Raw genomic sequence first — 7,850 nt, forward strand, 5'->3', positions numbered from 1 at the left:
GAGGTACATATGAAAAGAAACTTTTTTTGTCTACATTTCCAAGTTTTCTGTCAAAATATTCTAGCAGAAGACAGTGACTGATCAGTGCCCAAGAAGTCTTCCTATTATAGGTCTAGGCTGGCCTTAACGAATTTAATTAATTTTGCTTAAAGTAAGCCTAGCCCAGGCTACGGGCGGGTGCCTGGGGGTCTATCTATCTGATAGTCCCCTATATTACTATTAGGCCTAGCCTAGGCTAGGCCTATAGGTAGCATAGGCCTAGGTCGTTTGGTCTAGGCCTATTTAACTTACGCAGTTTTGTTATGGCCAAATGACTGATGAAAAGAAGAACAACCGACCAATTTAAATGTTTCGACTTTTGATGGAAAGACGTCAACAACCAGACAAACAGTAATGAGGTTAGACAAGACATATGTGCATATAAACATAGGGTGCGTCGTCAACTGTCTGATTTCATTCAGCCGCCGGCGGGGAAAAAAAGCCTGCCCGCACACATTACACGCGCCTAACTGTCATTCGTCGTACGCGCGTGCACTTCTTTAAAGTCCGCCGCACACGACGAGATTTAACTGTTATTTTTGCTAATAAGGTGCACATGTGAACTTGCTGAGGTGCTCATGTGAACCTGCTAAGGTGGATTTACTAACCAATCATGCGAACCTGCCGAGTGCCAATTTCAACCAGGCGAGGGGCTCATGTAAACCTGTTAGGTGCTGATTTGAACCCGTAAGGTACTGTGATTACCCAAGGTGCCTAATATTTGTAACGACGTTGTAACGCGTAGCAGCCCCGACGCATTTGGGAAGGCTCCCTGATTCGACCGACCAATCAGCACAAAGCTTGGTTTCCATAAAATCGTAACCCTATCGGCGACAGTTGTCGGGAAGGTTGAACCTGGTTCAACTTTGCTGATTATTGCATTGCAGATGAATCGGGGTGGCGGGGTGGGCACATGATTCTGTTTTGTCTGCAACGGTTGAACCAAGTTCAACATGCACTGTTGGCGAAAGTGTTAGCGATGTTTGGACACCAACCAAAAGCTGTGGGTAATTAGCGAATAGCGATTTTATGGAAACCAAGCTTTAACCTGCTTATGTTAACCTGATAAGGTACTCATGTGAACTTGCTAAGTTGCTCAAGTGGACCTCTATAGGTGCTGATTTGAACCTTGTGGTGCTGTTGTGAACCCTGCAAGTACTAAGTTGAGCCCCAAGTTCTTCACGTAGGACTAGCAATGCTAGCACTGATGTAAAGCCATGAAAAATCTGTCATTGTTAATTTTATTCAATGACGCTCTCCGTTATTGTAGGCCCTACAGATACTCAACCAAATCAAATAGGCTTTACAGAACCTGCTTGTCTAAAGAAATTAATGCTGGCCTATATTGAAACATTTTTCAAGGTAATACACCACATTTCTGTGTCGAACACTGGTATGAAACCCAAACAGAACTTGTTCCTTTCTACTATAAAAAGGTACATTTTTGCACCATCTTCATTTTCCGATAACAAAAGGTGCAAAGATGAGCCTTTTAATCGATTATTTGAACTCTGCACCCTCTCTGCACCTTTTTATAACAAAAAGGTGCAACTGTGCACCATTTTCTATCTTTGCACCTTTAGTTGCACCTTTATTTTTAACAGTGTAGAGCGCTAAATAAAAACTTGCTAATATTATTATTATTATTATTATTCTCCTCCCCTCGGCAGTGAAGTAGAGTGGGATGACTTCTTTGAGGTTGCCTGACCTCAGCCGTGGAAAAAACAACTTCTGGATAATTTCGTCAATGGATTCATTCTCCTAAATGAAAATAAAAAATAATAACAAGAAATTAACAAGTAACAGATACAGATTTTAAACTGAAAAAAAAAACACAAGCAAATTATTTACATGGACCAAGGGTCAAGTTGATTATGTTATTCCAAGGACTTATAACTGTTAGGAATCTGGCTGGTTTAAGCCGTCTAACTTGAATTAGCCTTATGTGTGGTATTGTTATGCCAAGTTATTTTATAGGCATCAAGCTATTGTAATATGACTTCATATTTTTTGTAATTTCCAGTGGCGGATCCAGGAATACGAAATAGAAGGGCCCCGAAAGGGTACTTTCACAGATAGAAAATCCCAGATAGATCGTTCTGGGCATGCGTATAGACATGCATGGGCTTTGAAGCAAACATTCTGATCATTGCCTGCACTTGACATGCTAAAACTATCATTCCCACGCTAAGACAGTACGCTAAAACGATATTTCTTCGGCAATTTCATTATTTAAAACATGGTTATTATACTACTTAAAATAACACATGTATTGTATTCCGAAAATCCGAAACTCTCCTAAATTCCAAACGTAATATTCAGTATAAACACAAAAATCAATTTCTTAAACGAGACGATCAGTTAAACCCTGAACAACAAGCATAGGTCTACCAGATGTCGTGAAAAAGAACTGTGATGTCATGCCATGGAGATTATAATAAATTGATTAAAATGACACGACAGTATGTTAAACAAAAAGTTAAACCTTCCACTAGGGTGATTCTTTTCAGTATCCTGGAGTTTAAAAAACTGAAGTGCTATTTCCGAGCATCTAGACGTGTACATTTTACAAAATTTTCTAACCCCAGCCCCAAACATGGTGGGGCTGAGGTTATTGGAGACTCACACCGTACCAATCAATGCTTCCGCCACCCCTGATTACGGAGGAAATTTGTAGAGAATGAAATTTAAATTTGTTAGATTTATTTCTAAAAAAAAAAACCATTAAGGTTTCTTGATATGTTTAAATTAATTTGTTTAATTAAGTCATCATCATCTTGCACTGAGCTTGTTCCTTGTGTCATGCACTATGAAACTTTGGGTGATCTGACGTCATCGAAGCATGTGTTTGCACACCACTGTTGCACCCCTGAAAAACAAAATTAACAAATTGGCGGACAGGATTTCGGAGGCGCGGTCTCTGCCCTCAGCAAAGTGAATAGAAAAAAAATAACGGAATTAAGAACTTGAGAGCTGTTTCTGAGCACTTAGACATATAAATTGTACAAAATTTTCTAAAATGGCAATCATGTGTTGTTACTTATTGTACAACATACATATTGTGATAAAATATTTTTCTTTTGAATATTAAATATTAATCAGGCTGCAAAACAGTTTCTGAATGTCCCGTACGCCTCATATGGAATCGCCCAACCTTAGTACAATGTACATACCTCTGACACCAACTGGAGTGCGGGATATCCCTCCATGATGTTTAATTAACAGAAACAGGATTTTCAAAGATATTTCTCCGCTGGAAACCATACTGTGGGTTGCTGATTAATGCATAATTTTGGTAAATCAACTTTGACATTTGTCATCCTCTATTTCTACTACCTCACATTTTCTTTTCTTTTTATCTCTGGTTTTACCACTGCTGCAACTCCAGTTCCATTTCCAGCAGCAACTCGTTCAGTTTTCATGATATTCCTGAAATGATTTTTGATGGCTGACTGCCAAGAACTCTAAAATAAGAGACAAAAAAAACAAAAAAAAAAAAACCATTCAAAAATCTAATTCAACAATGAAAGTTGATGTTCTCATTAAATATCTTGAAAAATCAAGGGCGGAAAAATATTTGTTTCTGTTTCTGTTCGAAGCGCGAACTCCTGTAGACCAAACCCAGTACCATTACGATTTTTAATCGTGCGGGAAATCCACTCAAGATAAAATCAAGCGCACATAAAGTCACTGTTAATGCAATTGTCAGTCAGCAATGAACAATTACTGGTAACTAGTACACAGACCTATAGTAAAAATCTCGGGGCATCCCGAGATTTTACATTTTTTGCTAATTGTACCAAAATGGCCGAGCTAAATGGCCGAGAGGTTAAGGCAGGGGCACCGTGATCATAGCTAACAATATCGGCACAGGTTCGCAGCTGGCTCGCTCCTACAGTTCTGGTGGTGGAACAAGTCTTCTCGGATAAGGACTATAAACCATAGGCCCAGTGTACACAAATGCTCATGTGCACTTTAAAGAACCCAGTAGTGACCCTCAGGGGAGGAGAAAGTTATTGAAAAGTGCAACATTTAGTCCCGAGCGCATAGAGACCTCGTTTATCTGCGCTATATAAATCAATCGATTATTATAATAATTATTATTATTATTAAATTGATGGTTTTGGAGAAAATAATTCACAAGGCAGGAATTCTTAAAGCTTGATTAATAACACCAATTTTAATTTTTTTTTATGGTTTTAATTACTGAAACTATACTTTGTCTTTAACTGATATTTGTTGTGACCTTTCAAAAATAAACAGAAGGCTTAATGAATTGAACCTTATCCAATGTTCTTGCCAGAGCCTAATTGTTGATGCCTCACAAATAGGCATCAAATGTTGTGTCAATAAATTATATATTGATATCATATTTTGTGGGTATAGTTATGTTTAAATAGTCGTAATTCAATTTGTGTGTGAAGAAAGTATTATTCAGAGTGAGATTGAGAGGAGACGTGTCAAAACATTTGTTTCCTATTTTAAACAGTGACAAATTGTGAGCAAAATAATTCATGTAATTAGATTTCTATAATTCAAACAAAATCCTAGAGACTAAAATATCTTAAATAAGATAAAGACAGTTTATAGTTAATAGTTTAGGCCTATAGCATCATATGAATTGTATGTAACACATCATCCAAAAAATCTGTAAGAAATAGGCCTACTTACAGTACATGGTCCCAAAATGTGTCAGAGCATGGATCTATTTTTAATGTGCCCATTGTCTCTTTTAAAATAGATTGGAGTGGTAGGAGCAGTGTGGTTTACTTATCAACTTCTACAATAAATTTTTTTATTTGATTTTTTAAATTAAAAAAAAAAAAAAAAAAAATTTTTTATAAATTTCATTTTACTTCATTATTTATTTAAATTTCATTTCACTTCATTATTTATTTGGTCATTTACAACAACAACAAAAAGCTGAAATTAATTGATTTTTTTATTTATTTTGATTTATTTTTTTTTTTTTATTATTCTTCTTCAATCGTCAATTGTTACCTACCCACCTCTCCCCCGCTCATCAGCATTTTGAAGTGTAATATAGTGTAATAGACAGTGTGGGATGATTTAGCAGAATTTTTTGCTTCCCCCTAGCAGAATGTCATTTTTTGCGCTGGTCACACACTGCCTAAATGTAATGCAAATAAAGAGGGGAATACATGATTTGAAGGGCTGGTTCGCAAAAAATATCCCCAGTGATACCACCGTTATAATAAATTGTTTGATGCTTTCAAATCGGGCGAGATTGGAGAAGGAGGAGACATAGGAGAGAGAAGATTTTACGACAGTTAGTATAGGCCTAATAAGATTTGTAAATGTTGAGGTATAATTTAAAAATTGTCCTTTTAGAAGCAAGAATATCGAAATGTATCAAGCAAGTAGGCCTATGCTAGCCTGGCTTACTAGAGGGGTCTAGAGTAGGCCTAAGCCTAACCCAGCAGGTATGTCTAGGTCTAGGGCCTAGCCCAACATAGGGAGTTTGTTTTTGTCATCCAGTCATGACATACATTTGTTTTTACATCAGTTCTATAGCTCTTCAAAACATATAAAATGTTTTTTTTTTTGTCACACTTTGTAATTTTTTTCACAGGTTGTTGCAAAATTTGGTCCCACGAAGAAGGTAGACACATCCATTCAAATTCAATATATGTATATTTCCATAATTCATTCTTTCAAAATACATATTGCAATAATAAACTTACCAAAGCTATGCACTTGCAATGACAGCAGATGTAAAAAGAGGGTCAATAATTTCTTCATTTTCTATATACTTTACCTTGCCAGATGTATTTATAAATTCTCACTTTTCATATTTAGAAACTGTACTGTATTTTAGCAAAATGTGTTACTGGACATTAAAAACATGTTTTCGGATTTCTTCTAGGCCTAGGCCCTATGCACATTTTTGCGCGACGGATATAGGCAAATCTCCGCGCAGGCAACTACTAGACTATACGGTACTACAACAGTCTGGCAGGGCCTAGGCCTAGGCCAGACCCCTTTTTCTACACAGAATGTTGCCTAAATCAGAGTAAAATAATTTAACGTGAATATTCAGAAGAATACATATGTTATTGTGTACATACCTTCAAACACATTCCAATAAAAAAAACGAAAAAAATCAATTAAACTCTTCATTTTCGTTCAACATCAAGACACAAAAAATGGCGACACAAAACTTTTTTCTCGAATAACGCGGGCTCTCCCATAATGCTTTGTGATAGGATCAATTTAACTCTCTGATAGATGGGTTATTTTAACTCTGCCATTATGCATTGCGATAGGATCAACTTTGCTCTCTGTGGATGGGTTAATTTAACTCTGCTAAATTCATGAGATAGGATCAATTTGACTCTCAGTGGATGGGTTATTTTAACTCTGCTTGTTTTACTCTAAACATGAAGTTAATTTAACTCCAGCAACTCAAATACTGGAGTAAAAATTACTCCAACATTATAACATTGTATAAGTTTGGAGTGGGTGGAATGAGAGTAAACTTAAGGTTTACTCCCCTAAGGAGTTACTTTAATACCATTTAAGGAGTTAAAATAACTCCCAAAAAATAACTCCCCTTTTGGGGGTTATAACTACCCCACAGGGGGAGTTACAATCACTCCTCAGAATTAACAGTGTATTTACCTTCAAATATACGACTCAGATCATTGATCACTAGAACCACCAGGTACAACAATTCGTTGTTGCCAGGTCGGTTGAGCCAGATAAATATTCTGTTTCAAGGTACAGAATTAGAGAAGGGTGGTAACCATATATACCCCAGTCCAGTCTGGGTTTATTAAAATGCAGGTGATAATACCTCATAGCACTCTGGGTTATTTTTACACTTGTTTTTTTTATGTTTTGTGTTAATATGTATCTAATGTGTACCAACGACAAATTTCTTTATTTTTATGAAGACAATAAACTTTGAAATGAATTGGATTGAATTGAATCAGACATCAGAGAGAAGAGGAGATTAAGAACTGACTCCACTCTGAATGGGTTCAACTCTAACATCTGAGAAACCTGGAGTTAGTAGTCGATTGTATATATGTACAGTACAATAGTTAATGTTGAATAAAAGCTTCGCAGCATATTCTATACCAATGAAACTTTTGTTGACTCTCACATTGAAAGCCTCCAGTCTACATCAATATTACACGGTTGACAGACTCCGGATGGCATGATCGGACTCGTACAAGACAAGAAATCCAGAATAATGATATTGTAAGCAGAAAAGTTTATCTGAAAACTCAACCAAGTACTGCACCATCTGAGATGAATTTACGGAAAACAACTAAAATTTATCGGTTTATAGGATAGAAAAATAAATTAATTGCCTATTTGAGATGCAAATACCGCGACTGACCAGGGAACCATTGAATCTTTGAAAAGTAAACCAAAACAGGCGTCGAAATTACAAAACGAAAAAAAAACATCGAATCTTGACAAGCCTACACAAACTAATCGGATTCGTGACAAGCCGAGACAATACTCGGATTCTCGGTTAACTGACTTTTGTTTTTTTCGAAATCAGACATGTATAACCAATTTCAATTACTCATAGCCAGACAATTGAGATACAAGATACAAGATACAAGTCAACTTTATTGTCAAAATAATACATTCTGAGATATTGGTTGTACATGACATAGAATCGTTCATAAACATATAGAGTGTTAAATAAAGATTTCTTAGACCATTTTCCGGGGACCAAGGTTTCTCTGCTGATTCGGCATCACTAGGGTATAAATAAAAAAATGAGCGGGGGTGAGCCTCCTGAAAAAGGGCGGAACATGTTTTTTGGCGGC

At 36.5% G+C, this 7,850-nt stretch overlaps 1 long non-coding RNA gene across 1 annotated transcript; it reads right to left on the reverse strand.

Moving 5' to 3' along the window:
- Window positions 1-1,677: 1,677 nt before the first annotated feature.
- LOC117110673 lies at window positions 1,678-6,221 on the reverse strand. Its single transcript, XR_004445746.1, has 3 exons — window positions 6,129-6,221; window positions 3,376-3,503; window positions 1,678-1,800 (listed from the first exon to the last, which is right to left on the reverse strand). It is a non-coding gene; the product is annotated as an uncharacterized LOC117110673 (long non-coding RNA).
- Window positions 6,222-7,850: the final 1,629 nt, after the last annotated feature.

Source organism: Anneissia japonica, unplaced genomic scaffold, assembly GCF_011630105.1.
Source record: "Anneissia japonica isolate Jap-2015-1 unplaced genomic scaffold, ASM1163010v1 scaffold287587_len645178_cov120, whole genome shotgun sequence".
NCBI classification, from domain to species: Eukaryota; Metazoa; Echinodermata; class Crinoidea; order Comatulida; family Comatulidae; genus Anneissia; species Anneissia japonica.